The sequence below is a fragment of the Dreissena polymorpha genome, chromosome 7 (genome assembly GCF_020536995.1).
Source record: "Dreissena polymorpha isolate Duluth1 chromosome 7, UMN_Dpol_1.0, whole genome shotgun sequence".
NCBI classification, from domain to species: Eukaryota; Metazoa; Mollusca; class Bivalvia; order Myida; family Dreissenidae; genus Dreissena; species Dreissena polymorpha.
Window position 1 is genome coordinate 8,641,729 of NC_068361.1, and position 20,048 is coordinate 8,661,776.

At 34.6% G+C, this 20,048-nt stretch overlaps 1 protein-coding gene across 1 annotated transcript in view; it reads right to left on the reverse strand.

The window, feature by feature from the left end:
• Positions 1 to 20,048, reverse strand: part of LOC127838638 (potassium channel subfamily T member 2-like) — a 149,648-nt gene that overhangs the window by 129,317 nt on the left and 283 nt on the right. The gene's annotated exons all lie outside the window — the stretch shown is intronic.

A 20,048-nucleotide genomic window follows, 5' to 3' on the forward strand; every position in this document is an offset into this window, starting at 1 on the left:
AACAGCGTCATCTATATTTAGATTTCATTCAACACGTATAAGTCATTTTCTGGAAATCGGAAGAATTTTAGATTAAGTGATTTTTCGAAAATAAACCGTTTTTTTATATTTAATTTGTCATAATTATTTTACACAATTTTGTGTTGTCTGTGTACGTTTGTTTGGTTCTCATTTGTTTTCAGCAAATCTTATGAAAATAAATATCGTAATTGTAAATGTTTAAAGCAAGTCGCGTTTCCAAGATCATACACAAAAATTACTTCAATACATGTATGTTTACTGTTATTCAAAATCATTATTTTGACAGACTACATGTGCTTATCTTAAGTTTGTGTTTGGTAAAACACAGGATATTGGATTTTTAGTGCTTGATTGAGCAATAAAACAAAGACGCAGTCGGCGGTTTTCAATAGGCCTCTTGTACTGACCAACATAATAATTAATGGTGCATGTGCCTATCTAACATTTAGGGATAAGAAACAAGGGTCTAGACACTTTGGAAGAAAGTCATCGCTGTGATCACTGGTGTTCCCGTTAACGATAGCTTGCAATAGCGGCGATTTCGGGTGTTTGCCGAACACCACGGTCAGTGAGAAGCGTGTCTGTCCCCCATGAAATGTCAGCCTGTTTTATTAATGCAAAAATGGAGAAAAAATTATTTAAAGACAAGAAAACCACCAAATCGGACCGAAAATGACCGCCATTTTACTAATGCACAATCCAATAATCCAGGGCATTGGAAAGCTCAATAGGAAGCGTAATTATGATTAGGAGCATGGGTTGCATAGCACTATACTTTTCTGACAATTTTGTAATTTTCTAGCTACAGATTAACAGTCCGGGTGCATTTCGTGTAAAATGTGTGAAAATAATTTTTCATGTACATTGTGTCATTCTTCCACGGGGAAAGCATGGGCTTTAAATTTGAATGCTGAATAAAAACTTCGTGGCGCATGGGAGTCAGGGCTACAGTTGTTGAGATATGTCAGTATTGACGTAAAACTGTTAATCTATTATGTTGGACAAGTTGGGTTATGGTTTGTTGCACTACACAGGCGTGAATGTGATGAACAATGAAGGCGCCAAAAACCTGGACCAAACTGGAAAACACTTAATAAGTCCCTGTTAACACCTACAGTTACCTGCAAAAAAGACCAAATACCTTTACCAGTCCAACGTAAGCTGCCTAATTGGACTGAAAATGGCCGTAGAAGTGCACAAACACAGAAAGATAAATGTTCCCATACTTTATTCAAACATTATTTTTATGTCAATAACTAATGCTACCCCGTTCATATCTGCCTTTACCGACTTTTTGTTGTTTCGACAATGGCCCCTTCAGTCTGTAAGATTATAGGGTGTAGTTTTCTGGAATAAAAAATGGCGGCTATTATGAATAATTATGATTACGAAATGAATTTTTTGCAATTTAGCAGCCAGGATAGTATTGTATCAATGTATAATGCGCACAAACTTTTTCATTTGAAATTTGGAGGTAACAAGATGCGTTTGTGAAACACAATGTCCCCCTATATGACGTTTGACTTTGAAGGATGACCTTGACCTTGTGAAGGATGACCTTGACCTTTCACCACTCAAAATGTGCAGCTCCATGAGATACACATGCATGCCAAATATCAAGTTGCTATCTTCAATATTGCAGAAGTATTCATAAAATAAGCGATTTGGGCCACATATATTTGACCTCTGACCTTGAAGGATGACCTTGACCTTTCACCACTCAAAATGTGCAGCTCCATGAGATGCACATGCATGCCATTTATCAAGTTGCTATCTTCAATATTGGAAAAGTATTTTATAAAATAAGCAATATGGGCCACATATATTTGACCTCTGACCTTAAAGGATGACCTTGACCTTGACCTTTCACCACTCAAAATGTGCAGCTCCATGAGATACACATGCATGCCAAATATCAAGTTGCTATCTTCAATATTGCAAAAGTATTCATAAAATGAGCGATTTTGGCCATATATATTTGACCTCTGACCTTGAAGGATGACCTTGACCTTGACCTTTCACCACTCAAAATGTGCAGCTTCATGAGATACACATGCATGCCAAATATGAAGTTGCTATCTTCAATATAGCAAAAGTTATTGCAAAATGTTAAAGTTGGCGCAAACAGACCAACAGACAGACCAACAGACCGACAGACAGACAGACAGACAGGGCAAAAACAATATGTCCCCCACTACTATAGTGGGGGACATAAAAAACTGCCCGCTATACAAAGGAAAATACGGTAAGCAGCAAACTTCACAAAGAGGTTACTTTCACCAATTCTCTTGACTGGCTGCTTTACACAGATTCAACTGTACAATTGTATAGTTCTGTCAGTTTCATTTTTATCCACAATACATTACCAACTGTATATAATGGTTCTGTCAGTTCAATTTTTATCCACAATCCATTACCAAATATATATAATAATTAACACTGTATTATGTGAATTTGGAATAAGACATTTAAATGGGAATGGACATCATTTTGGTGATTTTCTCAACCAAAAATATTCATTTCATGATCTGAATTTATTTTTGTAATATTTTATCTATACTACAAGCTTAATAAGCAATTTTCCATGACTTTTTCATTAACAAAGATTGTATTTTCATGGACGCAGTTTCATTTCATGAGGATTTTTTTTTAAATCAACACACAATCCAGTTTGCCAGTAAAATTAATTTAAATGATACTATTATATATGCAAGTATCTGTGTTCATTATAATTTGTCAAACTAAATAAATACAACATATAAAACTGCATATTATGCACTTATGAAAAAACACAATATATTCCTAAATTGATGTCTTATTCCAACTTCACATAATACTGTGTTTAATGAACTTCTACGAAATAAAACATTTCCATTATTGATATATGTATTGATTAAACAAAGAGAAGTGACAATTTTTTATTTTGGTTAAATAATCAAATTCTGTAGGAATTTTTCCTTAATGTTCCACATTTTCTGGTAGCATGAGCGACAAAGAAGGCCTAAATGAAATTGCAATCAAACCGGACAGTTCCAAATGCAATCTCAACAGGTCAATAACACAGGAAATAATGCCAGTACCATGATGAAAAACGTGTCTTCTTATTGAGTTAGAGATGGACAAATGATGAAGGATTGTTTCCAATCTAGATATGGACTAGCAATAAGAAAATATTGCATGAATAATTTCTTATACAGAAGTAGGATAATGCAATTACCATTTGAATAGAGGGCAGTTATTCCCCCATTGGTCTGTTTGACTCACAACACCATGTTTCAACCCAGAGCCATCAACCACATGCTGTTTCCGGCAGGTACTCAAAGGCTTCTTTGTTCCTTAACCCTTTGCATGCTGGGAAATTTGTCGTCTGCTAAAATGTTGTCTGCTGAATTTCTAAAATTAGCATTTTCTTCGATTTTTTTTCAAAGAATACCATCAGAATAGCAAACAATTCCACGTTCTGTGGCGTCTCATCTGGATCCAAACTGTTGCAAAGGCCTTCAAAATTAGGTTCCAGCACTGAAAGGGCTAAGTACCAAAAATGGTGGCCATATCAGATTTGCAGACAGTACTCCAGATGGGATTCAAAAAGGGCAATGTGCTCTTTGGGCAATATGCTCTTTTTTCAACAGGGCTAGTGGGTCCACCAGGTCATCATATCCATGTTGCATATTTTCAATATACCATGTGCATACATGTATAGCGTATATTAAAAGAATTTACATTAACACATATTGTTCCGTTTAATAAAATGTGCAACATTAGGTTACCGGTAATTAATTTAATTAATTAAAACTTCATATAAAATTTGCATTGATACTGTGATCAGGTTGGCAGGGAAGGGCGCTGCCAGGGTTTTTTTTTGGCCCGATTTTATAGCCGAAATTCGGCTATATTCCCAATCCCCAAAAGTATACTTATTTTCCCAAAATGTGGCAAAAAATTCCCAATCTCCCCAAAAAAATTATTTATTTTTTTAGAAAGAAGTGTCTAATGAGTATTTTATCTCAATTTTAATTCAATTACATCTAACAAAGTATTATATGATTTTGTTCTTTTAATTTGAATGATTATAAAGAGTTATATCAAATTAAGTATTTTCCTTATCTGTGGACTTTTCTTGTGGACAAAAGGCTAATGAATTTATTTTCCCAATTTCATGAAAATGCCGATAAAAATCCCAATTCCAAAGCAATGGGCTATCTTCCCAAAAAGTAGAAAAAAAACTGGCTGCCAACTTTAGCAAATACCTAGCTCAAGCCCTGCAGTGGCTATATCACATATTCAAACTTTCAAGAAAAAAAAGTTTCATGGCCACAACAACAACCAAAAGATGGCACCATTTTAATTTCCTAACCAAAAAGCTAACATTCATTATGTTGTTATGCTAACAGAACAATTCCTATGGCAACTACACTACATCAGTCCTTCGACCTTAATTAGGCCTTCAAGTGTTTCTTGATTATTTTTACAAGAGCACTTAACTATGAAATAGTACATCATAAAAAATTCAAATAAATAAATTAAGAAATCCAGACCAAACTTAGAATATATAACAGCCATGCAAGACAGCAGTTGAAGCTTCAATTACCAGTATTACTGAGATATGCACGAGCATTATCCACAATAATTTCCCTAATATGCTATTTATACATGCAATTTATGCTTGAATTAGTTTAGCCTAGGAAAACTAGTATTAATGCATATGTCTAAAGTGTTGTCCCAAATTTGCATGTGCAGTTCCCAAAGGCTAATCAGGGAAGACACTTTCTGTTTTTACGGATATTTTTGTCTAAAGGAAGTCCTTTCTTAGCAAAAATCAAATTTACGCAGAAAGCCCACTTTCCCCTGAGCGAATATAATTCAAAAGTTATCAACATCCATACATTCTCTGCGACTGCAAAACGTGTTAACATGACTCAATCATTAAATAACTCTGTTCTCAACATTACAAATAACATTGCAAATGCCTTATTTGGCAATGGACAGAAACCTTATTTCACTGAGCAGAGAAATAAATGGAAACAAAAGCTGTCTCCATAGGATGACATATGCCCCAATAAACGCTTTGATAGAAGTTATTGAAATGCACTAAGTGACCCCTAGACCTAGTTTTTTACCCGGCATGACCCATATTCGAACTTGACCTAGATATTGTCTAGATACAACTTCTGACCAAATTTGGTGAAGATCGGATGAAAACTACTTCAACTAGAGAGCGGACACCATACTCAATCCTTGAAATGCACTAAGTGACCCCGTAACCTAGTTTTTGACCCGGCATGACCCATATTCGAACTTCACCTAGATATTGTCTAGATACAACTTCTGACCAATTTTGGTAAAGATCGGATGAACACTTTTTGAATTAGAGAGCGGACACGAAAAGTGTGACAGACTGACCGACAGACTGACGGACAGTGCGAAAACTATATACACCCTTTTCTTCGAAAGGGGGCATAAAAACTGCCCTGAGCAATTTTCATAAACATTGAGCAAATAAATTTGACTCCTAGAGTGCTCACAAGATTTCTCTTTAATTATAAGTAGTGACTTTGTGGTTGACTTTACGTGACCCTCTTTACCACTTAGATACGTATTTGACACATTTGTAGTCCCTTAGAAAGTTAAATTTAATTAATACCTTTCTTACTAGATTCAAATCTTAAAGGCTTCATTTTCAACCCTTAGATACTGATGAGCAGCAAACAGTATAAAACCAGAACAGACTGCAGTTACTGCGTTTGTACATAGCGTGGGAAAGGGTTGATGAGACTGCAAAACGTGTTAACATTACTCCAATAATAAATAACTATGTTCTCAACATTACAAATAAAATTGTAGGTGTCTTATTAGGCAATGGACAGAAACCTTATTTCCCTGGTTGGAGAAATAAATAGAAAAAACTCTGCTGAGCAAGTTGCGTAAAGATGGAGAAAATAAATGTGACTCCTAGAGTGTTCACAAGATTTCTCTTAATTATGAGTAGTGACTTTGTGGTTGACTAATTACTTAACCCAATTACCGGTATGCTTTCATTTATCATTTGGACATAAACTATTTTGAGCCTGTACAGTGTTTTGTTTCGTTCAAATTTGAGTCCGGTACGCCATGGGACCCATTCCAAACGGAAAAAAGTACATGTACAGTAGAAACCCTCTAAACCGGATCCTCTCTATACCGGAATCCTCTCTAAACCAGACAAATTGTCCGGTCCCAAATTTTTTCCTGTAAAACCATGCGTAAAATATCTCCTCAAGACCGGAATCCCCTCAATTCCGAATACTGGTCATTCTTTGGATCAAAATAAGGTTATTCCATACGTAATTGTACCTCTCTAAACCGCTCAGGGTTGGTTTATCGCACCTCAGACCTAGTGTCAACAAGTTGTGAAGGATTAAAGACGCGTGAAATTGATAAAGGTGATCGAAAAATTTGCAAACTGTAAATATCGCAAAACAATTTAAAGATACTTGTCCTGTGATGTAAATATCGATCAATAGGGGTGTGAATACTGATTATAATTAATGATAACAAACAAAGAGTTCTTTAGTGTGTTTTGTTTTTTATGTAGAAAGCCATTCAGGCTATGATAAACAAGGTGGAGAAGACTATTGTGCGTGGTAGATGTTTGAAAATACAGGTCGTTCTTGACATGTTTTTCAGAGTAATAAGGAACTAAATTAAACTAACAAATGCATAAATATACCATTGTTTGTTTTTCAGGGTGCACTGTTTGATGTAAGTTGTGCTTTCGAAATAACAGATTAAGTGACATGTATTGTTATAATGTGATGAAGTATGAATGAATATTATATGTAAATACACTATTACAATTTGCTGAAAGTGTTTTTTTTCTCCCAATTAGACTATGTAATTGATCTTCTGAAAGTAAAATATTCAATGTCCCCTCTAAACCGGAATCCTCTCTAAACCGGAATTTCCTCTCAGTCCCGGGGATGTCCGGTTTAGAGGGGTTCCACTGTATACATTTTTCACAAATGGAACCTACAAATTCCCATTCAAGGTTTCCAAAAAAGAACTTTTTTTAAATAAGTAAAGACATGTCAAGTATCTCCAAATCCAGCTTTATAAGTTAAATTTTAGAAAATATCATATTGAAATCACTTTTATTATCAATTTTAAAGTATACATTAGCATACAATCAACAAAATTAATTTCCCAATTTAAGTAAAAAAGACACACGTTTTTCCCAATCCAAATGGACCAAAAAAAAACACTGGCCTACATGACAGACATTCAAACACTGCTGAGATATTATTGCTATAAATGTTCTGAACAAGCTTCAACAAAATTTGGCCATAAATGTGGACTCTATAGTGTTCAAAGCTTTCTATTTAATTTGAATAAGTGATCTTGTGTCTGATATCAAGTGACCAAGTTTCAAACTGGGCCATTTATTATCATTGGGACAAACTGGGTAAAGTATAATATGCATTTGTGTAAGTATGTTTAGCCTTTCTTTTAACGTCGTCATTCATCTTGCAATTGTGTTAACCACCATAAAAGTATGTGTCGTGTGTAACACTTGTCTCTTTATCTCAAAGGTAAAAGTCACACTTAGAGGCCAAAGGTCAATTTTGGCCATAAAACAGCTTGTCCCTACTGTAAATATGAAATTCATCAAGCAATTTGAAAAAACATTGCACAGATGACAACTATGAAAAGACAGAATGTCTAATTACCTCAAATAAAATGTTAAAGTGTAATCACAAAATTAATACAAACTAGTTCATATGGAACCAAGCAGACTGAGGTTACTTTAGAATGCTTAGGGAAGTAACTGCTAAAATTACCACAGAAGTCAAAGCATAGTTTTCTCCCTTTGCCCCATACAGTGGTACATGTACTTAATACAAAATCATGCCATTAAGCAATGTGCTTATACAGATAAGATTTCGCGTCAATTAGTTTTCACAAGCTTTATGCAACAAGAGTTTTTTAACAAAAAGGAATTCTTCAAAACTTACATATATTTCTGGATCAGATGAGCGCTTTATTTTGGGCTATGATATTCCTCAGCAATTCTTTTTCAAATTAAGTCATTATACCTTCACAGTGTCGATGGTTGTTTGTAAATATAAAAGTATTAATTGTAAGTTTTCAAATGGAGGATGATGATGAGTCATTTTGTTTCAACCAGTTTCAACACTCCTGCCTTTCAGTCTCAGAGCACACTCACATTTCCAAACCCTCTCCATCAACGCCAAGCTAGTATATATTAGTTTTTCAGACACAGAATCGCCATGGTGTTTTCAGCAGAATATTTCAGAATCTATCACCACCTGCGCTATTAAAACTAATAGTATACTCTTCACAACATCATTTTTTCCTGATGGTTTAGGTCCAGTAACGAATTGTAAAATCAAGAGCGTGCACTCTGTTTATGGATTAGTTTCCTAACCATCCGCGTTTAACAGCTGACATTTTCCAAATTTTTTGTACAACGGAAGTAACTTTTTATATTGACATCGGAAAGACCCGGTGTCTATATAAACTTACAGATAGTTATAGTTATATATTAACCATAACCATATCCATAACCAAAACCTATATATTTTGGCTATGGCTATAGCTATAGAACAAAAGAAAAATCTGATTGTTCTTAATTTCATAAACGCTGTGTGAAATTTTTATATTTATACAAAAAATGTCGTAATGGCAGTGTCTGCATATTCACAAAAATAATAGCGTGAAGTAATATTGTTATGATTGAATTTTGAAATACATGTTGAAGCATACCACTTTATCCTGTCACATGCATTTAAATCAGCCCGATAACCAGGTAACCTAATATCCCAAAAGATATTAGGCTAGATGACCACATGACCTCGAATATCTGTCAGTTGCTGTCCGCGCATGCGCACGCCTGTACTATTTTCTATTTATAAAATATACTTGTTTTCAATTAAAAAAATTACAACATATGTGTAAAGTAATTATTATTTTAACAGCATAATTTCGTCTTTGTGTATTGAATTAATAACGATTGACTCGATTTCTGTGTTGTTTAACAAGACGGAAGCTAGCCTAAGCGTTTTGCATGGCATGACGTCACAATGTTTTTGCTGCGGCGTGTTTTTTCCCATATTAAATATTTAAACACAAAATACTGGAAAACTATATATTTTAGAAACATTTCAATGAATATTGTAAATGTGACAGGATAAATAGAATAATAGGTTGGTGACGTGGATGGAGAATGGTTATCTGGCTCGTCGGAGGATCTTATCGGGTTCGCCTTAGGCTCACCCGATAACTTCCTCAGACTTGCCAGATAACCATTCTCCATCCACGTCACCAACTTATTATTCTCTACATACCTATGCACCCTATTTGTTGTTAAAAAGGGCAATTGCATTGATTAACACAATAAGAGTTAATAGTATTGATCATGTAAACACTTTATTTACGTTTCCGACTTTACGTACTGTCCAAATTTAAGTACGCATACAAGTGCACATGCATGTAATATCTACATGTAGTATATGATTTTCTTTTGTACATTTACATTCACAATGCATGAATGACCCTCGCATACAGATGTTTATGGTGGCTGCGCAGCATTGCGGTGATCACAGTTGTTCCCGTTAACGATAACATGCAATCGCTGCGATTTCAGGGGTTTCGCCAAACACAGCGGTCAGTAGCAAGTCCGTTCCCTGCGAAATGCCACCCATCGGGAAAAGTGAACACTGCGGACAGGCGTTTTTGTTTAAGTACACGGTGCCTGTACTGTATGTGTATTGAAATATTTGATTTTGTTCAAATACTGAAAACAGAAAAAGAAGAAGAAAATTTACTAAAGAATGAACAGCTCTGGGAATAAATAACTGTACAAATATTCTGTTAACCAATCATTACTTACAGGTACTTTAGTAGAAAAGGTCAGGTATCCCACAAATATATGGTAACACAGCCAGTTTAAGATGATGAAGTAAATTATGCTCTATAAATAACTAGAAACGAGTCCAAAAGGTTTGAGATTTAATGTGCCTTGAGGGAAGTATCATTCTGTATCTGCCAGTGCAGTCTCCAACAGGTAAATTCAGGACAAGTGTTCTTTCAGCTTATATGGTACATTTGTTTTCCTAACATAATCCCCTGTAAGCAAAGAGTGCCACCCTGAAATTCCACTTGACACTACTAGATGCCAGTTTAGGTATATGCATTAACTTTCTCACTCAAAAGCAAAGTGAAAACGGCTTTGCAAACAGAATAAAAACTGAACAGCCTGCGAGTAACTCACAGTCTGGTTCAGGTTTTATGCTGTTTGCTGCTCATCAGTATCTAAGGGTTAGAAATGAAGCCTTTAAAACGTGAATTGTGTATATTTGTTTTGCTAGTCTGGCTAAATCCCTAGTCATTTACTTCCTGAATCTGGCCAAAAATATAGAATCATAAGTTATGTGTCTCATAAGTCAAATCTGGCTGGTCCTTTATCTAGAGGGATGCCACTATAACAAACAAACACACGACTTTACACTTTAATTGTCAAATAAAGCCATCAAGAAATTGTGTGGAAATATACAGAACAAAGTCCCTGAACCTATGAATGTTATTTTCAGTAACAGCCTGTTTCCAAGTATGTTTCTTATTGCTATAAGTTAATCTCATGTGCTTTTAAGGTAAAACCTTCATGGGAAAATGCATAGGTTTCACAATATTGCACTTCGCTGTTTTTGAAATGATTCATCAGTTCTTTTGTATTTAGCTGTTCTTGGGTTTGATAGACCAAAATATTCATGCAATTCTGGGTATGATTATCATGTTGATAAGTTTTAAAGCCATTACAATAAAAATATCCAACAACAAAACATATAACCAGCCATATAACATAGAAGCTTATACACATGTCAGCATAATATGCAAAATTAATCATCATGTTTGACCCAGCAATCAGTTCCATTTATCAGAGTGAATTACTGGAATGAAACCAGTAAGGGAAAAATGGCGTTTTCCCGATTGGGATAACCTCATAACAGCATCTTCAGAATAAATTTGATGGATCATTGCAAAACTAGGCTATGTGTATATATTGGTACACAGTTATTTACCAAACTTTTGCAATGACTGACAAACATTCATAATTATGTTCAGAAAGTCAGACCTTACAATATGTAAATCATTTTGTGTTTAGTGTGTAAACGATGTATCCGTTTTACATTTCTAAACGAGATACAATAGTTTCACACTTAATGTCATATTCCAAGGAAGTGCCTGATCTTATAAGCAATTCTTGAAAGACAGATGGCATCCTCACAATTCATGAATTTGTTGAATAAATTTCGCAAGTTTTATTACGTTTATAATCAAGATACAGTGATTCAATGATTTTTTTTGTTCTTTCTAAAGAACCGGAAAAAGGTACTTTCCCATTTGTCAGAAAGAAATCCCAATTGAAGGTTTAAAAAAAAAATATGAAATTAAAAATAAATAAAATGCAACATTAATTTAGTTTCCCTATGCAGCTTTTTGGCTTGAATCAAAGTAAATAGATTATTGACAACATGAAACACTCTTTTTTTTTTCATTTTTGAGGTATTATTAGTGTGCAAAAAATCAAATGCACCAATTTCCCAATATGAAGACTTCAGGAGGTGAATTTTCCCAATTTCAGGGTTAATCTAAATTTTTCCGAATTGGGCTTGTACTGGTACTTCTTCCTATTGGGTAAAAAAAAAATCACTGTGATTTGACATTGATGGCAAATTTTACAATGAATATGATGTATGTTTACAAAGAACACAACAATACATGTAGCACCATGGCACATTTCATGCATGTACATATTTTGCACTTACTTTAAAGTTATTGCATATATATATATATGTGGTTGAGAAAAAATATTAAACACCAACGAATGAATCTTTCTAAAACACTGGATCCAAAACGGATGCAAGAACAGAAAGCAGTAATAATAGATTGGAGAAATATGCTGTTCAAACAGTGCTAATTACATATTTTATACATATGCCCTAGCGCTTTCGACTTTTCGTCTTCATCAGGGGCTTGTCAACACAGATATGGTTGTACATGCAATATTGGACAGTGGAAAGTTCTAAAAATAGATAATTCAAAATTGATTGATCGAAACTCACCGATAAAAACGTGCACTCGCCTAGAGCCGTGTCCGTATTGTTACAGGCTAATTGAATGTTCGTAGTGATTTACAATAGACTGGCTCCAGACTCATTTTAGCAATGAGTCACGCAGAAAACATTTGACATCTGCCAAAACACAACCCACTAAAATATGATGTATGTGTTTTGAAGACTCCATTATGTGTCATTTTTAGATGGGCGCTTTAGCGCACGTCTAAAGTGCTTAGTGTGAAATTCAGGTCGATACGACTAGGTATGATTAACCCAATACCCGCTTGCGTATCCGCGCAAGAAAGAGTTGTATAATTTATGCAAGAGGTTTGAGTTCTCCAATTATGTGTATTCACAAATGGCAACATTATATTAATATCGTGTTACATTCAATATTTTCGAACGGTGTTTTATAGAAAAGAATCAATAAACAATGATCGTATTGTACGTGTCGCGGAGGAGATTGTTTATGAATGATTAAAATAGTCCACTTTCTGCTGCGTGTGCGTGACGTAGTATTTTCGCTCAGCTCATTCATAAATCTGAGGCTGGCGATAAACAAAGGGAAGTCCGTGTGAGAATAACGCAGTAGTATAAGGTTACGCTTGTTTATATTCACAGGTCTCAATTAATAATACGTTGACCACGAGTTCAACAATTATTACAGGGATACGATAGACAACATAAAAAAATGTTTCATTATCGCTGAAACTGTTAAAAAAAACATTTACATATAACAATAATATTCTCTAAAAAATGTAGTCTTGCTGTTTTGAAATAAGGTTTGGAATTTTGTTTTCTAAATAACTTAATTCAAAACAAAAGTTTAATTAAAGTGTTTTTTACTTGTTAGTCGCATATTTACCACATTATAATGTGTGTTATGGCAAACCATACATTAGTAAAATTTAATCTGCCTTCGCACATAGAAGGAATGGGTCAATTAGGTGCTGCGTTTCCTTTGCTTACTTCAGTTAGAGGTCAATTATTTAAGTAATAGCAATCACAAGGCTCCGACTTCAAAGGAATTGCGGAGCTTTCTTACATAATAAAAGTCGTAGTCGCATGGTATTTGCGTTTTGCGTCCTATTTGGTCACGTGGTTCTTTTTCCCGGTTGTTTTGGCATTCATGATATATGACGCTATTAATAGATGCGTCTGTCGATAAACAAAGGAAAGTTTACGGGTTATAACAACGCAATAGGTTACGCTCTCGCATACAACTCAATGACGTAGTACAGGTCGTAAAATGAGAGATTCTGGAAAAAGTTGACGCTTATTTATATCAAAGACCCATATTATCTATAGGTCTTTGTTTATATTCTCAATTTATAAAACGTTGAACATAAGTTCAACAATAACTTCAGCGATACGATAGACAAAAAAAAGTTTCATAATTGCTAAACCCGAATATAACGAACAATTTATAATAATAATACGAATGCAATAGCAGAAGGTTAGTAGAAGGTTAAGCTTGTTTATATTCACAGTTCTCAATACATAGACAGTTGGATATGAGTTCATGAATTACTATAGGCATACTATAGGCAACCTCGAAAATGCTTTTTAATCGCTAAAACCGAAAACAACCTAATATATTATATTAAATATATTTATAACAATAAATGTCTTTTAAAAATGTAGTCGGCGTATACGCTGACTTTGAAATAAAATTAGCAATTTACTTTTCTAAATAATTAAATACAATTAAACAAAAGTTTAACTATTGTGTTGTGTTTTTCACTTGTAAGCTGCATATTCACCGCATGAAATGTGTGTAGCATTGTCAAACCATACATTAGTGTGAGTAAAATAAAAAATATACTACGGGAGAGCACTTCATATGTGTCCTCATATGCCTTGTTATGAGTATCTTTCTTCACTATCGAAATATATCGTATGTTTATATTTGATTTAAACGCAGTTTTCTTTCGACACATTTAAATCACACGTCAATAGCGCCGTCATGCGAAAATGGGTCTTATGCATTTCGGCAAGCGTTTGTTAAACCCAACATGTGCTTTTGCGCAGTCAGGCCATAGGCGATGCTGTTCGCTTTAAAATCACTCAATATGTTATGTTTCTCCTTACCAGAAGGAGTGATAGCTGAGTGGGCTATTTATATGATGGGCGCATATGGAATAAGACCCATTTTCACATTACGAGGGTCATTACAAATCTCATTGCGAATTGAAAATGCCACATTTAAGAACAATGCTTTTTGATACAAAATTGAATTGAAAATAGCAAACTTGTTAATAATGGCAGCCTATCCACACATTGAGGAATGATTTCCAGACGTGCTGACCAAGTACGGCAAACATTGTGGTATGATAATTTAACGATTTTCTCTTATCGTGACACTATACTATTTCGCTAATGATTGTTTTCTCATCTTGGAGGCGAAAGTGAAATTCTGCGAGATGGATTGTAACGCGTAATTGTAACAGGGCCACAATTTGTGTCGTTTGAGCATGCAGAGAGTAGTCCGGAATTCCTTACACTGAACAGTGCTACATCCTTTGAATTGAGCACATACGCAGTGATATAGCAAAAATTCAGAGGTTGTATCTCGAATCAGCTTATTTAATATTCGAAAATATTCATGCGTGTCTGTTGGCGTTATGTAAAAGTCACTAAGATGAAAACTGAAACAGCCATGCCTAAAAGCGCATGAGTGCTCTATACCTATGTTTATGTTAGCGTTGTTGACACCGTGTGAACTGCTCGGGTAATAAGTAAAGCATAAACAGCAATGTTTATATACTTTTATTCCTCCATATACAAGATACGAAGATTGTTGTATATTTTGAATTTGTATATGGTGTCAAAAATCAAAAGTTTTGTACACGGAACTTTCATTATGAATTTATATTCTTGGTGAGATAGTCATTTGATATAACAAAAAAATATTCCTTTAATATGTTGACTGCAAATTTTCTTTATATTAAGTTATCATTACCATTTTCATCATACTTTCTATGCTTTCAGAACTTCCAAAAAGCATGTTGTTTTTATTTTGTCTTAGTTATTTCTATGAAATAATAAGAATGATAAAAAGTGCACACAAAACTCGACCCGTGCGCTATGACACACACTTTATAAAGTTGAATGGCGTGTGTTCATTTCAAACTTGCGATTAATTTTCAAAAATGAATTGCGTGTTGAATTATGCAATAGCGAACATCTTCAGTGCCTTCAGCGCTTTGATTGTTTATTCCATATGGAGCAAGGGTGTTCAGTCGCCTTATCCAATATGTCTCCCGCGACTTGCGTTGCTCGTCGGACCACTGTGTATTTGCTTCTATACAATTCAGAATGATATTGTCAAACGAGTGGCCCGATTCGCTGAAATGTGCGGCAACGGGAGACCTATTGAATTTGCGAGTTTTCCAGTCGGACCTATGCAGATTCATGCGTATGTTCAATGCCATTTTTGTCTCGCCAACATATTGCTTGTTACATATACTGCACGTCATCAGGTATACGGCATTTGCAGTTTTGCAGTTATGTTTACCTTTAATGGATGAAATGGCACCAGATGTGGCTTTGAAAGTATTTGATGGGCGCATCATTTTGCATGTTTGGCACCGACTGGTGCCGCATGGTTTTGATTCTCCAAGAACAGCTTCTTCGGATTTTGGTGTTATTTTGGCACGTACAAGAATGTCCCTGATACTTTTGGGTCTTCTGTATGCCAAAATGGGCTGTTCAGGAAATATACGTTTAAGCTTGTTTGATTTTTCGATTGTGGTCCAGTGGCGGTCAATGATGTTTTTTATTTTTGGTAGCCCTGGATGGTAAGTGACCACAAACGGTATGCGAGTGTTTGGCGTTTTGCTTTTGTATTGGAGTAGGTCCTCCCTATGTATATTGCCGGCTTTGGTTATGGATTGGGATACGTTCGTGTCATTGTACCCACGTCTGCATAATTGGTCGGATAGCTCCTTTGTTCGGATTTCAAAATCTGATTTTTGGGTACAAATCCGCCGTATTCGAAGGGCTAAGCTAAATGGTATATTCCTACAGCAGTGTGGTGGATGGCAGCTTGTAGGTAGAAGGTACTGGTGGCTATCTGTGGGTTTTGAATAAAGGTCGGTTATAAGACTGTTGCCCTCAATTCGTGAGACAGTATCTAAGAAAACGTGTTGTGTATTAGATATTTTGCTGGTGAACTTAATTGATTTATGGAAGTTGTTGGCAAGTTCAAGGAATATTTTGAGGTTGTCTTGTCCATGAGACCACTGCATGTCTATATCGTCTATGAAACGTAACCAGCGATAAGGTGTCAATGGTACCGCCTTCAGGAGCTGTCCTTCGAGATGTCCTATGAAAATGTTGGCATATGATGGTGCCATTTTAGTTCCCATTGCTGTACCTTGTATTTGGAGGTAATGTACCCCATTGAACTCAAAGTTATTACATTTCAGGATAAGGGTCAGTAAATCCACTAATGTTTTTGTTGAAGGATCTTTTATGTCTCTTGTTTCCCAAGCATGTTTGCAGGCCTCAATGCCTTCTTCGTGGGGAATGTTTGTATAAAGAGATTCAACGTCCATGGAGACAAGTAATGAAGACCCAAAAGTATCAGGGACATTCTTGTACGTGCCAAAATAACACCAAAATCCGAAGAAGCTGTTCTTGGAGAATCAAAACCATGCGGCACCAGTCGGTGCCAAACATGCAAAATGATGCGCCCATCAAATACTTTCAAAGCCACATCTGGTGCCATTTCATCCATTAAAGGTAAACATAACTGCAAAACTGCAAATGCCGTATACCTGATGACGTGCAGTATATGTAACAAGCAATATGTTGGCGAGACAAAAATGGCATTGAACATACGCATGAATCTGCATAGGTCCGACTGGAAAACTCGCAAATTCAATAGGTCTCCCGTTGCCGCACATTTCAGCGAATCGGGCCACTCGTTTGACAATATCATTCTGAATTGTATAGAAGCAAATACACAGTGGTCCGACGAGCAACGCAAGTCGCGGGAGACATATTGGATAATGCACTGAACACCCTTGCTCCATATGGAATTAACAAAAATGACACATAATGGAGTCTTCAAAACACATACATCATATTTTAGTGGGTTGTGTTTTGGCAGATGTCAAATGTTTTCTGCGTGACTCATTGCTAAAATGAGTCTGGAGCCAGTCTATTGTAAATCACTACGAACATTCAATTAGCCTGTAACAATACGGACACGGTTCTAGGCGAGTGCACGTTTTTATCGGTGAGTTTCGATCAATCAATTTTGAATTATCTATTTTTAGAACTTTCCACTGTCCAATATTGCATGTACAACCATATCTGTGTTGACAAGCCCCTGATGAAGACGAAAAGTCGAAAGCGCTAGGGCATATGTATAAAATATGTAATTAGCACTGTTTGAACAGCATATTTCTCCAATCTATATATATATATATATATATATACTGAGTATAAAAACAAAAATATAGGCATTTTATAATATGACATTCATGTCAATAAAATAATGCAATAAAACATAACTGTGTGGAGTTTTGTAAAGGGAAAACACAGTGGTCAACTAGGTCATCCAATTATTTCAAAAGCTTTTACCGGGGGTATATATGAGACGATTATTGCAAACTATAGGTCTGCTACCACTGGATTTTGCAATTCTGATGAAATGTATATATTGCCTCCAACAACTATGATATATATTATCAGATATTCTGGCTATTTGCGGTAATGCTTCAGGTTAAATCAATTTACTAAAATGGTCATAGAGAAAGATTTCCTTGAAAAAAAACAACATTTTCACGCATTTTTTATTTGTCTAGCTGAAAGAATTTATTCATTATCATTACAGAAAGAATGTTTTGTTTTTGTTTTTTTGGATGCAGAGTCTGTGTGGTATATAAACTCACTGCTACACAAATTTCCATTTTCAGAGATTTATAAAATCTGTTGAACCAATACAGTGCATAGAGGACATTTGTTGGATTCGATGGAATATCAATTATATTTCACGAGTGATCATAGAAAAAGTATTTTTGTGTATGGTCACGAGTGAATTAAAATCGATATTTCATCCAGTACAACAAATTTTCTTTTTATTTTATGCTTTGTTCACTGTTAATTTACATTGTTAAAGAGTTTAACTGGATCATTTTGCTGGATTTATGACGTCTTTTCCTAAAAAAAAAATTACAGTAAAACAGTGAAAAAAATCAATATTTTTCACTGGTATTTTTCACTATTTATAACAGTTAAATATCAGTTTTAATTTACTGATATTTCTCTATAAACCACAGGAAAGCATAAAATAAATAGGTATAGTGGTATAGTGGTATAGTGGTACACTTACAACATGTATTTCAATCATAACAATATTACTTCACGCAACAGCTGCTGACTTCTATGCACCTGCAGAAAGTGTCATTGATACATCTTTTGTATAAATATAAATATTCTACTCAGCATTTATGAAATTGAGATCAATCAGATTTGTTCTATAGCCATAGCTGAAAAATATAGGCTTTATTTCTCCTCGTATATATACATATATATATATATATATATATATATATATATATATATATATATATATATATATATATATATATAATTAATGCAGTTTTCATCCAAAATAAAGCTTACCTCCAGACATTTTTTTTGGTTCAGCTACAGTGCTTGAAAATAATCACCAAATATTGTTTTGCTTTTATGCAATTATTTAAGGCAAGGTCCGATTCCCCAAGCCTTTTGAAAATCCCTGCTGTTGTCACTTTATAAAATGAAGATTAAAAGAATATTATGTAATCTTAAAGGGGCTCATAAAGCCTGGACCTTCATGTATTTTGAGTATAAGCACCATGGCTATGTGGAACATGGGGTATGCTCTACCAGAGTATTGCTTGTTATCATACATGCATTTCAGAGGATATTTAACACCTAAAACTAAAGTTTAAATTTAAAGACAACACAGATAACTGATACTTTTTAATTTTACAGTAATTATTTATGTAATGCAATCAGGTATTACCTTTTGAAAATGTAGTACTTAGTGTTCACACTAATTTATTCCATCTGTCTTGTTTATTTTATAAATCAAATTACAATATAGAATTTTAATAATGTATTTAATATTATTGTATTTTTGCACTTATTTTGTTTTGCACCATTCATTACAGTTTTCTTTTGTGTTTGAAAAAAAAATAGTTGGTTAAATCAAAGATCTATATTAAAGGGATCTTTTCACGCTTTGGTAAATTGACATAAGTGAAAAAAGTTGTTTCAGATCCGTAAGTTTTCGTTTTAGTTATGATATTTGTGAGGAAACAGTAATACTGAACATTAACCATGCTCTAATATAGCCATTATATGCATCTTTTGACGATTTTAAAACCTAAAAATTATAAAGCGTTGCAACGCGAAACGATTGAATAATTTGGAGAGTTCTGTTTTTGTCGTTAAATTTTGTGAAACTACGAAGATTGCTTATATAAGGTATAAAATACGTCACGAATGTGTACTAGGCGGAATAGCTCAGTAGGCTAAAGCGTTTTTACTTCAGGACTCTGGCAGGACTCCAGGGGTCACTGGTTCGAAACCTGCTCCGGGCAATGTTCTTTTCCCTTTTTTATTTTTTTTCTTGATTTTTTACTGGAGCTTTTATGATCCAATGTTTACTTTTATCAATATATAGCATTTAAGGAATAAGTTTAAAAAATGCCAAAATCTGTGAAAAGGCCCCTTTAATAGATCTTTGGTTAATTTTATTCACTTACCCTTTTCAGATATGTAAATGGTGGTGACAATTTGTCTCATTGAGAAACAAATCAATGTGAAAGGGGTTATCACAATAACAAATAAATGTTCATAGTTGAATATTAAAACTCGTTATTGCATAAGGATAAGAACCTCTAATCGAAA